Here is a 15,564-nt window from a genome sequence, read left to right as displayed (position 1 = left end):
GTCATACCTAAATGTTTTACATGCAACAGTTGTGCAGTCTGTTATTTTTAGTCAAAGCCAAAGTCGCATCCAAGTTGTAGGAACAAGTAAGCCAACAGATGTTTATGCTGGGAGAGCAACCCTTGACGGAGTGGGTAAGGCACCTTGAGTGCCTGGTCCAAAGTGAAATTATGCTGGACGATTCGTACTGGGCACTATGGTGGTTCGCAGTCCAGCGAGACCCTTGGGTGGCAGAAGACATTCAACCAGAGGGGGGATGCTTTGATGGCCCTGGCCTGTTGTGGAAGGCCATGGAGGAGGATGATGATTTTGGCAGTCCTGCGATGTCACGGTTCTGGGCTATTTCCTATTACCAGAGAAGGATGCTACCGGTCCAATCGTTGGAGCTGAGACTAGACCTCAGCCACCTGGTTATCATGGAGTGGGGGTTGGAACAGGACTACCAACACCTCCTAGACTTGGCCCAGCAGCAGCCAACAGCACTGGGGGTGGAGATGGTCGTGCCCACTATCCAGGACAAGCCAGCATTAGCAGGAGAGGCGATTGTAGGTCCCTCGTCCCAGCAGCAGCCAACAGCACTGGGGGTGGAGATGGTCGTGCCCACTACCCAGGACCAGCCAGCAATTCCAGAGATTGTGGATTTAGTAGACTATTCTGCAGAGGAGGAACCTCCCAGTGTGCCTACAGCAGAAGCGCTGACAATGGGACAGAGGGTCCAAGACCTCTGCCCCACACCTGCGGCAGTTCCAGAGGCCCAGGGCAAGAAGGTGGCAGTCACTCAGCAGCTGAGTGTTAGGTAGGAAAGTGCGCTGATTCGGCTTGGGTGTGCTGCTACCTTAGAGTGAATGTGATAAATGTGTGGGAAAAATCAGGTGCGCTAACCCAAATACATAAATACAACATACAAAAATGTGTAAACAAGTCACTTATAACTAAGTGAAATATAAGGAAAATCAAATCCAAAATCTTGGTGACAAAATAAAATCCAAAATGTAACTAGTGAATCACCAGTGTACAACACTATGAACGTCCATAATAATAATAAATCAAAAAGTCCATAAGGTGAAGATGCAAATATGGTGATATAAACTTCAAGCTCTGGAAGGTGTAAAACTGTGTTAGGAAGGTGCAGAGTCCCACCACCAGCTTAGCCTCTTACCAAAAGCTGAAAACTAAGGGCATATATAGGTGTAACCGCTCCGGGGGTCATGCAGCCTGTGAAGGGATTCCCAGAAACTCAGGTCGCACTCTAACACACTCGTGATCCCTGGACTCTTACCGGACAAAGCCAAACAAGGAGCCTGGAATGGTAATAGTAGATGACCCTGCCAGGAATTGCTGGACTCTGGATGGCTGCTGTGACTTCCTATGTCCAAGAGGAACAAAGCCAAACAAAGAGCCTGGGATGATGATGGTAGACGATCCTGCCAGGAATAACCGGACTCTGGATGGCTGCTGTGACTAGCAGTGCCACCTGAGTTTCTGGGAATCCCTTCACAGGCTGCATGACCCCCGGAGCGGTTACACCTATATATGCCCTTAGGTGTGTTCAGGGTGATGAGCTGTGTTGCTTTTACGCCAAACATAACGTTTTGCATTGTTGCCAAAAAGTTTGATTTTGGTTTCATCTGAACAGAGCACCTTCTTCCACATGTTTGGTGTGTCTCCCAGGTGGCTTGTGGCAAACTTTAAACAACAGTTTTTATGGATATCTTTAAGAAATGGCTTTCTTCTTGCCACTCTTCCGTAAAGGCCAGATTTGTGCAGTATACGACTGATTGTTGTCCTATGGACAGAGTCTCCCACCTCAGCTGTAGATCTCTGATCATGGGCCTCTTGGCTGCATCTCTGATCAGTCTTCTCCTTGTATGAGCTGAAAGTTTAGAGGGATGGCCAGGTCTTCATAGATTTGCAGTGGTCTGATACTCCTTCCATTTCAATATTATCGCTTGCGCAGTGCTCCTTGGGATGTTTAAAGCTTGGGAAATCTTTTTGTATCCAAATCCGGCTTTAAACTTCTCCACAACAGTATCTCAGACCTGCCTGGTGTGTTCCTTGTTCTTCATGATGGTCTCTGCGCTTTAAACGGACCTCTGAGACTATCACAGTGCAGGTGCATTTATACGGAGACTTGATTACACACAGGAGGAGTCTATATATCATCATTAGTCATTTAGGTCAACATTGGATCATTCAGAGATCCTCACTGAACTTCTGGAGAGAGTTTGCTGCACTGAAAGTAAAAGGGCTGAATAATTTTGCACGCCCACTTTTTCAGTTTTTTATTTGTTAAAAAAGTTTGAAATATCCAATAAATTTCGTTCCACTTCATGATTGTGTCCCACTTGTTGATTCTTCACAAAAAATTACAGTTTTATATCTTTGTTTGAAGCCTGAAATGTGTCAAAAGGTCGCAAAGTTCAAGGGGGCCGAATACTTTCGCAAGGCACTGTATATGTATATATATATATATATATATATATATATATATATATATATATATATATATAGATACAGTATCTCACAAAAGTGAGTACACCCCTCACATTTTTGTTTAAATTTATTATTTTTTTTATGTGACAACACTGAAGAAATGACACTTTGCTACAATGTAAAGTAGTGAGTGTACAGCTTGTATAACAGTGTAAATTTGCTGTCCCCTCAAAATAACTCAACAAACGGCCATTAATGTCTAAACCGCTGGCAACATAAGCGAGTACACCCCTAAGTGAAAATGTCCAAATTGGGCCCAATTGGACATTTTCCCTCCCCGGTGTCATGTGACTCGTTAGTGTTACAAGGTCTCAGGTGTGATTGGGGAGCAGGTGTGTTAAATTTGGTGTTATCATTTTCACTCTCTCATACTGGTCACTGGAAGTTCAATACTGCACCTCATGGCAAAGAACTCTCTGAGGATCTGAAAAAAAGATTTGTTGCTCCACATAAAGATGGCCTAGACCTATGGCCCTCCAGTTGTTCAGGAACTACAATTCCCATCATGCCTAGTCAAGTCTGTGAATGTCAGAGTTTCATAATGCCTCATGGGATGTGTAGTTCTGCAACAGCTGGAGGGCCGTAGTTTGAAGACCCCTGGCCTAGACTATAAGAAGATTTCCAAGACCCTGAAACTGAGCTACAGCAAGTTGGCCAAGACCATACAGCGGTTTAACAGGACAGGTTCCACTCAGAACCGGCCTCGCCATGGTCGACCAAAGAAGTTGAGTGCACATGCTCAGCGTCATATCCAAAGATTGTCTTTGGGAAATAAAGGTATAAGGGCTGGCAGCATTGCTGCAGAGGTTGAAGGGGTGGGGGGTCAGCCTGTCAGTGCTCAGACCATACCCCGCACACTGCATCAAATTGGTCTGCATGGCTGTCATCCCAGAAGGAAGCCTCTTCTAAAGATGATGCACAAGAAAGACCACAAACAGTTTGCTGAAGACAAGCATACTAAGGACATGGATTACTGGAACCACGTCCTGTGGTCTGGAGAGACCAAGATAAACTTATTTGGTTCAGATGGTGTCAAGCGTGTGTGGCAGCAATCAGGTGAAGAATACAAAGACAAGTGTGTCTTGCCAACAGTCAAGCATGGTGGTGGGAGTGTCATGGTCTGGGGCTGCATGAGTGCTGCCAGCACTGGGGAGCTACAGTTCATTGAGGGAACCATGAATGCTAATATATACTGTGACATATTGAAGCAGAGCATGATCCCCTCCCCTCGGAGACTGGGCCGCACGGCGGTATTCCAACATAATGGCCCCAAACACACCTCCAAGACGACCACTGCCTTGCTAAAGAAACTGAGGGTAAAGGTAATAGACTGGCCAAGCATGTCTCCAGACCTAAACCCTATTGAACATCTGTGGGGCATCCTCAAATGGAGGGTGGAGGAGCGCAAGGTCTCTAACATCCACCAGCTTTGTGATGTCTTCATGGAGGAGTGGAGGAGGACTCCAGTGGCAACCTGTGAGGCCCTGGTGAACTCCATGCCCAAGAGGGTTAAGGCAGTGCTGGAAAACCTTGCTGGTCAGACAAAATATTTACACTTTGGGCCCAATTTGGACATTTTTCACTTAGGGGTGTACTCACTTTTGTTGCCAGCGGTTTAGACATTAATGGCTGTGTGTTGAGATATTTTGAGGGGACAGCACATTTACATTGTTATAAAAGCTGTACACTCGCTACTTTACATTGTAGCAAAGTGTAATTTCTTCTGTCTTGTGACATGAAAAGATATAATAAAATATTTACAAAAATGTGCGGGGTGTACTCAGTTTTGTGAGATACTGTATATATAATGTAAACTTAACACAATTTGTTGAAACTGTTTAGACTTTTTATTTTGCTGGCTTACTGGTAAGTTTGCTGGGGAGATTTGTAATGTATTGTTCTGTGAACTGTCATGCTTAACCCTTTCGTATGGCATTTCACACACAATCCAGTGGCTGCAGCCACCAGGATTGTGTGTAAAACTGACAGGCAGACTCCTGCCTGTTAGGTGAAAGCTTTTGGGTGTATGCGCTGTCGCCTGATCGCTCTCACACATCCCCAGTACAGCTTTTGTTTCGAAATGCAATGTTTTCCCCGATTTGTTTTCCCGGGCTCTGCTTGGGAAACTGCGGGCTTGGGACCGACATAGCGGGTGCCTGCAGCTGGGGTGGGAAGGAGAAAAGCAAACACTTGTCTGCTCTCCTCCCCCTCTTGCTGTGATGTGGAAAGCCACACCTGTAACCAGGGACTAACTGGCACCTTTCGCCCAGGGGTCAAGTAGAAACCAAAGGCCCATGGTGCAGTGACTTGGTCCCCCTCCCACTCTCCCACTTCTCCTCCTGACCCCTATTCCATGCTGAAGCTCCGTTCCAGGTACTCTTTACTCACCAGCCGAATATGGGTTCCCAGCTTGGCCAGCAGAGGCTGGTTGGGTGGAGCTGGGAAAGCTCTGTCAGGGCTGGCCAGAGGAGGAGAGTCTCCAGTGGGGCATGGAACCGGCCTCTGCTCAGACACCTTCCATGGAGGCCTGCGCTCTGTCCTTGTCTTCATCCCACACTTAGTAGGTCAGCAGCTGAGACTTTTTACTTCCCTTCACCATGAATCCTTTAGGCATGTCTGTGGCAGAAGCGGTGCAGCCTTTTTATGGGGCATCAGAGCAGTCCATGTGGCAATTGCCTCCTGGCCCAGTTCTCCCCTGCATAGAATGCTTTAAGATAAAAAACCTTCTGACTTTACAACCACTTTAAGTCCTATAAATCCTTGACAGATGACCTCCTCCTCTCCTCCCTGCACATGAGATCTCATTATAACATATGAAGTATAAAGCAGAACTTCTGACTAGCACCCTGGGTGGGGTGTGACCGCTCAGCTTTGTTTCTAATTGTTAAGCCTTCAAAGCTAAAAGGGTGAATAAGTTCAGAACCGGACAAGTGACTGAAAACTAGGCAGCATTTCCTGACCATATCTCACCTTTATAAATATAAAGAAATTAGTGCAGCGTGGAAAAAGTGAAATTGTACAAAGTATCTAAAATTAAATTAATTGAAAATTCATAGAGATTTAAAAAAAATTGCAAAATATTAGGGCCCATTAACATTACTTTGTTGTGGTTACATACAGGTCCCACATCACGCCAGTTTGTGTGATGCGGTGCAATTCATTCTGAATGGCATACCAATGCATCTTGCTAATGGAGATACAGTATGTTGCAGCACAAAAAAGAGAAGGGAAAAGGTAGTAGTTGGGGTCAGGGGAAGGGCAGTAGGTGGGGGAGTCTATCAATGGGGGGTCTTTTGGGGTGGCGGAAGTTTGTGGGGTTTGCGATACAGTTCAGAGGACCAGCTCTATGGGCGTCCCATCGCCGGCCACCCCAGTGGGCACCTACCCCCCCCCCCCCTTCCACGCTTGATTGGACCTCAGCAGTCTGTAGTGGGAACATTGATTAGGATAATAGCATTGATCTCTACAAGCCTCATGTTCCCAGTTTTGCATTGTCTTCTGCAGCAAATCCCCCTCCAACAATGTATCCTGTCCTCGCTCTCTGATCCCCATTTCCTCTATTAGATCTGAAGTTTCTGACAGTCCTCCAAAGCATTACATATATTGAACATTATGTACAGCCCTTTGGTGATGTAAGGGACTGCATTTGAGGCCCCCTTTAGCTCATAAGTTACCAACCACTGATGTAGGCCCTTTTAGCTCCCCCCACTCTCCATGAGAAAAATGATACCTAAGGCCGGCTTAAGGCTTGTACACACTATGAGAATATCGGATGAATATCAGATGATTGATCGTCCATCTTCTCTTTTTGCATGCTAGTCTCATATGGAGACTGTACGGTGGGCGAGAGGCAGCTAATGTAGATATTAAGGCAAAAAACATATTTCTTATTGTATTTTTAACCACTTCTGGGCCCGAAGATTTCCCCCCTTAATGACCAGGCCATTTTTTTGCAATTCGGCACTGCATTACTTTAACTTACAATTGCACGGTCGTGCAACGCTGTACCCTAATAAAATTGATGTCCTTTTTTCCCACAAGCAGAGCTTTCTTTTTTTTTTTTGCGCTATAAACAAAAAAAGAGCGACAATTTTGAAAAAAAAAAAAACAATATTTTTTACTTTCTGTAAACTTTTACTGTTGCTGTTACTTTTTCTAAAACATTCCCAATAAAAAAAATAAAAAATCAAAATTTTTCATCCATTTAGGCCAATTTATATTCTGCTACATATTTTTGGTAAAAAAAATCCCAATGAATGTATTTTGATTGGTTTGCGCAAAAGTTATCGTGTCTACAAACAAGGGGAAAGAACTATGTCATTTTTTTTTTTTTTACTAGTAATGGCGGCGATCTGTGATTTTTAGCAGGACTGCGACATTGCGGCAGACAGATCGGACACCTAATTCACATTTTTGACACTTTTGGGGGGAATCAGTGACATTACTATAGTAATCAGTGCTAATAATATGCACTGTTACTGTAGTAATGACACTGGCAGGAAAGGGGTTAATACCAGGGGTGATCAGAGGGTTAAATGTGAGCCTAGGGGCTGTTTTCTAACTGTGAGGGGGATGGGCTTATGGAATCAACACTAAATAGGAGAAACACAGGAGCCCTGTGTTGATTGATGACAGAACAACGGGCTGCCGTGTTTACAACGACAGACCGCCATTCTTTCTTCCAAGGGAGTGATCGCGGTAGCCCGGCGGCAACCGTGGCCGCCGACTCCACAGATCATTTTCCCCATTCACGAATTGGCGCACGCGCGTGCCCCCACACTGGCTCCCGAGGAGCAACTTACGGGAACGGCGATTCGCACAGCTGAGCCAGCCTGCCGCAGTATACTGTATCTGCGGCGGGTGGTCAGCAAGCGGTTCATATAGTAAGTATCTCAGAGACAGGACTCAGGAGGGCAGGAAATTAGAATCGGCGGCACCCCACATGACACTGACTCACAGTGACACTGACAGCAGTGTGCAGCAGCACTGACTCCAGTCCAAACAGCACTGACAGTCCCGCTCCCGGCTTGACTTGCTCCCATCCCACAGACCCGCACACGAGGCTCCGGCCGCTTCGCTCAGCTCCCTTGCACCATGAAATCACACGACATATTTAGGCACCGCCTCTGCCAAACCCCAATGAACACACTGTAGCAGCCACTTGGGTGGTCTCTGCCAGCTCCAAACCCGAGCTGCACATGCACAATTTTTTACTGGCAACCTTTTCCTTTCACCAGCATTTACTGGCAGGAGAAAAATTGCCTTTTTTTACTGTCTGCCAGTAAAAATACTGGTGCGTGGCAACGCTGTCTGTGAAACATACTCGAAAAGGTGACACCCGATGCAAAAAAAAGTGCATGCGCAAAAGTGGGGACACAAAAAAGTGCACAGGGTGTACACAGGGTCCTCCTCCGAAGAGGAAGGACCCTTGCCCTAATCCCCCGGGGCTAAAGGCTCCTGAAAGGGACTGGGGTACTCACTGGCTCACCTAACCAAAACCATGCAGGCCCCATTCTCTGGGAGGACTGCCAAAACAGTCCAACCAAAGCACTGGGTGGGGCTCCCCCTAAGGAAGAACCCATGAGAGAGAGGGAGGACGAGACCAGAAGGCCATGTCCACCCCTTTCCCTTTCAGGGCAGGCCCGAGGACCTACACCCTGCTAATCGTGCTGTGAAAAAAAGTGCGTACCATGCAAAAAGACAAAAACACATAAAAAGGTACAAATGAAAGAGGATTAGTTATTTGGTTAGTCAGGTTTAAAAAATACACAAGTCCATCTGGCTCAACCAATGAAAAACAGTTACGAAAACTCAACCCTACAATCCCATATACACAATCCTATACCCGCAGTTGATCCAGAGGAAGGCGAAAAACCCCAGCAAAGCATGATCCAATTTGCTACAGCAGGGGGAAAAAATTCCTTCCCGATCACCTGAGAGGCAACCTGATATTCCCTGGATCAACTTTACCTATAAATATCAGTACCCATTTATATTATGTACACCTAGGAAATAATCCAGGCCTTTTTTAAAGAAATCTACTGAGCTGGCCAGAACCACCTCTGGATGGAGTCTAGAGGTCTCCACATTTTCACAGCTCATAAGGTGAAGAAACCTTTCCGTATTTGGAGACTAAATCTGTTTTCCTCTAGACATAAAGAGTGCCCCCTTGACCTCTGTGTTGACCTTAAAGTGAATAACTCAACACCAAGTTCACTATATGGACCCCTTATGTATTTATACATGGTGATCATATCCCCCCCCCCCTTAATCTCCTCTTCTCAAGAGAAAATTAATTCAGTTCCTCTAATCTTTCCTCATAGCTGAGCTCCTCCATGCATCAGTTTGGTTGCCCTTCTCTGCACTTTCTCCAGTTCCCCGATATCCTTTTTGAGAACTGGTGCTCAAAACTGAACTGCATAGGAGCCCTACTGTACTCTCAAAGCTAACAATGAAAACTTTATCCGGCATGCAATTTCCACCTCAATGGACAACCGTCCCCATTTGTTTAGGAATTGTGTTAATGTGCCAAAAGTAACATGACCCTGAGCCTAGCCTCAGCATAACCTTGTTAATGAGTCACTCTGCATAATGAACAAAAATGGAAATTCCTGTTAAATTTTGGAGCTGCCAGGACAAAGCCAATAGACCTGAAGCGTCTCCGGAGAGAGGAATAGGCCTTTCAGGACATGTGTCTGTAACCTGGAATCCTATTAGAGGCAGACTCCATTGTTCTTCCTCTAAATCTCTCTTTAGACATAGAGATAGTTTCGTGGCAGTTTGAAAGAGTAATCAAACTTTTGATGACATGTTTTGTCAAAGTCAATTAGCAATCAAACATATAAAATGATAAAATCCAATCCCTTTAGACAAAGTTGCTGATTTGATTCCATGTTATTTCGATCTTTCAGTAAACTGTACTGAAGCTGTTGATTTATTGTTTACCTTCAGTGTGCCCAGCACCTAATTATAACGGCAAGTTCACATGTACCACAGGGACTGCCACTCCTCTGGAAAATGCAATGATATCCAGCAACTTTAGGTTTCCTCCAGGCCCAGCTGATCATAGATTCACTATACACTCCATACTCAGTGCCACTTAGAGGGAAGTAAAGCATGAGTAGCGTAAAACCATTTAACCATTTTTCTTAAGCATTGAAAACCACATTTCACAGCACTTCAGAATCTTCTCCAGCAAGAACCAATTTATTGCCCTGTTTCGACTTTACAACCAAATGAATTCTGGTGGTTAATTGAACCAGTAGATGGTAGATTGCAAGGTTTCTGATTATTTCTTCTTGTGATAATATGCAAATTACCAGTTGTTTGAAAGTGGTTGAAAGTAACTTAAAATTGCCATGTGCATGAGCACCTTTAGGCTGAGCCCAATAAAATATCTTTCTACAAATGTTCAAGTTCACCTGAAATTTGTGTCAAGCAAGAATGGAGTACTGAGGGCAGTTAATTGGGCATGCACACTTATAAATTATCCCCAACCTGATAGTAAAAGGTCTTGGACATTGGATGAGAGTCTCCATAACAAGTCCCATTTTGGTCAGGTTACCCAGGATACTTTACCTTTGAAGTCATACTCATGGTTTCTCTTGACATATTGATTTTTATTTGTATGGCTTCAACAATACTCAGTATTTAGCTGTGTACTTGCTTAAGCTACCTAAAGGATGACATGAGATGAATACTGGAAGATCAGACTGCTTTTTTGTTGTCTGGAAATAAAAACTGAACTAAAAAAAAGTGCTCAGTAAAACCAAACACAAAAAAGTACACGAGGGTGTGGGGGTCATCCTGCTCAATCTGTGACCCTCCAGGGTGTAAGGCTCTTGAAAGTGGCTGAGTACTGTAAATCACCTGGCCAAAGCCAGGCAGATCCTGCCCCCAGGGCCATCTTACCGAATGGGCACGCCAGGGGGCCCCAATTGCCCAGGGGGCCCCACCTGCCCAGTGACCCAGCCCCAGCCATGCATTAGTCCCGATTCCTGTGTGCATCCCACCGTTGAACTTAGCTGGTGGCAAGTGCCTGTTGGCCCTACGCTGCTGTCAGGCCACTTGGGCTATGGAGGGGGAGCCCACAACTGCAGGAATGCATGTTTGCCTCCACGGGAACAGGCACACACAGGACAGTCGAGTCTGACTCCCGTCCATGTGTGTGTTCACCGGACCCATCCCTCGAACTTGGAAGCTGTCATTAAGCTTGCACTGCTGTACCAATAAATATAGCCTAATAATTCTGATAATTTGCATTTTTTTTCTTGTGGGTGATTGTGTAGGCAGGGCCTCAGTGCACTGCATTGCCCGGGGCCCTTTAATGCTCTTAAGATGGCACTGCCTGCCCCTTGGGTATCTGCCAAAGCAGAACTGCCAGGTACTTGATGAAGGCTCCAGGGCAAAACAATGTTAAGGGAGAGTTACAAAACCAAAGGCCACATCCTCCCCAGACGTGACTCACAGTGGAATCTCAAACCCATAGTGATTTTCTGGCACCTCAGGGTATCACTTCTAAAGGGCATGATCTCCACAGGCTTCCTGCCTCCCAAGCCCCAAACCAAAGCCGGCAGATCCATCTTACCAGGAGGCACTGGGTTCCTTGGAGTCCAACCTCAAATGAGGGATACTAAACGTTGTACATTACCTAATGGAACTAGGTTTCAAACCTTTGTGGAGAAGGATCCCTCCCAAACCCCATCATACTAGATCAGGCATGTCCAAAGTCTGGCCCGCGGGCCAAATGCGGCCCCCGGGCTGCTTTAATACGGTCCCACAGGTAATTTGGAGAAATACATTGGCATCATTCATGACTTTTTTTGCTGCCATCATTAATCATCATCGGTGGGTTCATATAGCGCTTATATGTGGTTAACCCTTGTGTGACTGATTAGGGAGCACACATGCTCCAGATTGAGATGAATACATTGTAAAATATCAGTTAACGTCAGTTGGTCTAAATCAGTTATCAATATATTTGAATACAACATGTATACTTGGTGTTATGTTGCTGTTCATATTTTTTTTTTAACTTAAAAGTTGACAGACAACCTTTATTACCAATAATATGTAATGTACTTTACAATGTTCCTAACATATATTTCAGCTTCCTGGATTTTTTTTTCATCTGGCCTTCAGATATGAAAGGCAGAGCGATTTAACATCCGTTTAGATTTGTCATCCATGTGATGAAAGGAAAAGTATGCTGTTTGCAATAAACGTTGCATAAAATAGTTTTTGTATTTAATTTGAATAGTCCAAAGAATATCAGGCAAAATGGTCGGCCCTCACGCATGTTCACTTCATCAAATCTGGCCCTCTTTGAAAAAAGTTTGGACACCCCTGTACTAGATGGAATATTCTTCAGCCAGTATGCCTGCTATGAGACAGGGAATCAGCAGGCTTATACCCCCATACATTTATAAGAACAGATAATAGAGCTGATCTTAGCCAAAAGGAGACTGCTACATGATTGCTCTGTGAAGTGTTCATAGCATAAACTATTACAATCTTCTGAGTGTGCATGTTAAAGAGGAAGTAAACCCTCCTCTGCAACTTGTACCTATAGGTAAGCCTATGATAAGGCTTACCTATAGGTACTGTAAATATCTCCTAAACATGTACCGTTTAGGAGATATTTACCTTACATGTCGCCAGTGACGTCACTGGCGCATGCGCTCTGAAGGAACGGCCGATCGTGCCGTTCCTTCAGAGCCCCGTGCCGTGACTGTCGGCTCTAGCGCGCGTGCGCGGGAGTGACGTCACCGCGGCTCCGGCCAATCAGATGGCCGGATGCCGCGATCCCGGAAGACGGGCGACTAGACATGTCGCCCGTCATAGAGGTGAGTGAGCGGCACGGCGGGGGCTCGTTCTGAGGTAAGTATTGCATAATGAGCTAATATGCGATGCATACTAGCTCATTATGTCTTTCTTTTGCAGGGTGTAAAAAAAAAAAAAAAAAGAGTTTACAACCTCTTTAATCCATGGAGTAGACCCCCCCCCTCCCCATCTTTCCTTGTTCTCAAAGAGAAAATCTACCTAATTTGATTTTGCTGACTGATCGCCTTTATTTCACTGAAATAAGTTTAGGTGATATCAGCATGAGCCTGGCCACCAATTTAAATAGTTAAAAAAAAAAACATTGCTTAGAGGATACATTTTTTGTCCATATGTTGACCAAGCAAAACCAACACCTACGCATAAGAAAATAAAATGCTGTGGGTGGAGGAGCACATAGACAATGCAGAACTCCAGGGGAGGAATGCTAATCAAGGATGGGATGGTGTTATGTGGTCACTAATCATGTAGACCTTTTGTGTTAAGTAAAACCCAAAACATTTACAGATTTAATCCTATTGAGAACCCTGCAGGGATGGCCTGGCTAATACCAAAAAACAATAGTGTGCAGTGGCCTACATAGTAAGGATAGTCAATGTCAAATGTAATCCACATTGATTTAACCACTTTAGGACCAAGCCTATTTCTGACACAAGTTAAAATCAGTTCTCTAGGGTCTCTGCTTGGAAAAAATTAAAAAAAAAAATATATATATGTATATGTATATATATATATATATATATATATATATATATATATATATATATATATATGTGTATATATATATATATTTTTTTTTTTTTCCAAGCAGAGGCCCTAGAGAACAAAATGGAGATCGTTGCAATACTTTATGTCACACCATATTTTTTAAGCTGTCTTACAAATGCAGCTTTTTTTTTTGAAAAAATACTCTTTTTTTTAATTAAAAAAAAAGAAAACCGTAAAGTTAGCCCAAATTTTTTTATATATTGTGAAAGATAATGCCAAGTAAACTGATACCGAACATGTCATGCTTTAAAATTGAGCATGCTCATTGAACGGCGACAAACTTTGGTACTTCTCCATACGTGACACTTGTCTACAGGTTACCAGTTTAGAGGTACAGAGCAGGTCTAGTGCTAGAATTATTCCTCTCGCTCTAATGATCTTGCCAATACCTCACATGTGTGATTTGAAAACTGTTTACATATGTGGGCGTGACTTGCATATGCCTTCGCTTCTGTGTGCGAGCTCGGAGGGACGGGGTGCTTTAAATTTTCTAAAGGTCACCAGTTTAGAATTACAGAGGAGGTCTAGTGCAAGAATTATTGCTCACGCTCTAACGATCGCAGTGATACCTCACATGTGTGGTTTGAACATTGTTTACATATGTGGAAGCGACTTGGGTATGCGTTTGCTTCTGTGCTTCTGTGCGCAAGCTTGGACAGATGGGACGCTTTGAATTTTTTTTTTCCCTATTTATTTTACTTTTTATTTTATTTTTTTTACACTGTCCCTCTTAAAAAAAATTTTTTATCACTTTTGTTTCTAGGATGTTTAACATCCCTCTTTAACCACTTTGAGACTGGAAGATTTTCCTGCTTAATGACCAGGCCGTATTTTGCGATTCGGCACTGCATTAATTTAACGGACAATTGCGCGGTCGTGTGATGCTGTACCCAAATAAAATTGGCGTCCCTTTTTTCCCAAAAATAGAGCTTTCTTTTGGTGGTATTTGATCACCTGTGCGATTTTTAACATTTTAGGCCAATTTGTTTTCTGCTACATATTTTTGGTAAAAAAAAAAAAAAAAAATCACAATAAGCGTATTTTGATTGGTTTGCGCAAAAGTTATTGCATCTACTAACCACGGGAAAGATTTATGTAATTTTTATTGTTTTATTCCTCCCACTGACACCGATGATGGGGCACTATTCTTCTCCCTTACACCAATGATGGGGCACTATTCTTCAACTGACACCAATGATGGGGCACTATTCTTTCACTGACACCAATGATGGGGCAGTATTCTTCTCCCTTACACCAATGATGGGGCAGTATTCTTCCACTGACACCAATGATGGGGCAGTATTCTTCCACTGACACCAATGATGGGGCAGTATTCTTCCACTGACACCAATGATGGGGCACTATTCTTCCACTGACACCAATGATGGGGCACTATTCCTCCCACTGACACCAATGATGCAGCAGTATTCTTCTCCCTAACACCAATGATGGGGCAGTATTCTTCCACTGACACCAATGACGAGGCATTGTTACCAATGCCAGAACATTTTGTGCACCTACTGGCCACAGTCCGGCCCCTCTAAAGCCTGAAGGATAATAAATTGGCCTTTTGTTTAGATAGTTTAGAGATCCCTGCACTAGAGGGATCCCCAGCAGGAGGAAGGTGTTCCTGATTTCCCCTATAGAGAGCTTGTTATCACTAGGGATCACTAGAGTCAAATCTTGTGAGGAGAAATGGGAGGACATGGCCAGGCCAAGCGGTGTGTGTCTAAGGACACTCGCAGTCTGGCTCGGGAGTGCGTCTGTACGGGTGCCGCCTTAGCACTTGGATTGCTGAGGGGCGCTCATAGGAGGAACGACGGAGAATGCCGGTCTGGGACTCCGGAAGAGGAGGTAAGGGACTGCTCTGTGCAGTACTATTGCACAGAGCAGGTAAGTATAACCTCTTTTTTATTTCATTGTAAAGAAAACCTTTTGGGTGTATCCTTTTTTTTATCTCCTTGGACCTTAGTAGAAAGTCGTGAAAATGTACCTGTAAGGCTGCATTCACATGTCAGCTTATAATCGCGGGCAGAACCGCCGCGGTTCCGCCCGCGATTTGGAGATTTATTGCAAATCGTGGGACGCCTAGCGTTGCCCGTTGATTTGCAATAGCCCCCCAAACGCCGAGCGATGTTGCCGCGATTTACGCCCGCCGAATCGCGGCAACATCGCGCAAACAAAATCGCGGGAAGCAATACGCTCCAAAGAAGCTCTTGTACTTTTTTGGAGTGTATTGCGTCCCGCGATTTTGTTTGCGCGATGTTGCCGCGATTCGGCGGGCGTAAATCGCGGCAACATCGCTCGGCGTTTGGGGGGCTATTGCAAATCAACGGGCAACGCTAGGCGTCCCACGATTTGCAATAAATCTCCGAATCGCGGGCGGAACCGCGGCGGTTCTGCCCGCGATTATAAGCTGACATGTGAATGCAGCCTTAGGGCAAATAAAAAAAAATAACAAAG

The sequence above is a fragment of the Pelophylax lessonae genome (assembly GCF_965119305.1).
Source record: "Pelophylax lessonae genome assembly, chromosome: 8".
NCBI classification, from domain to species: domain Eukaryota; kingdom Metazoa; phylum Chordata; class Amphibia; order Anura; family Ranidae; genus Pelophylax; species Pelophylax lessonae.
The sequence above is the reverse complement of the archived record's forward strand: the minus strand, read 5'-3'. Positions refer to the sequence as shown.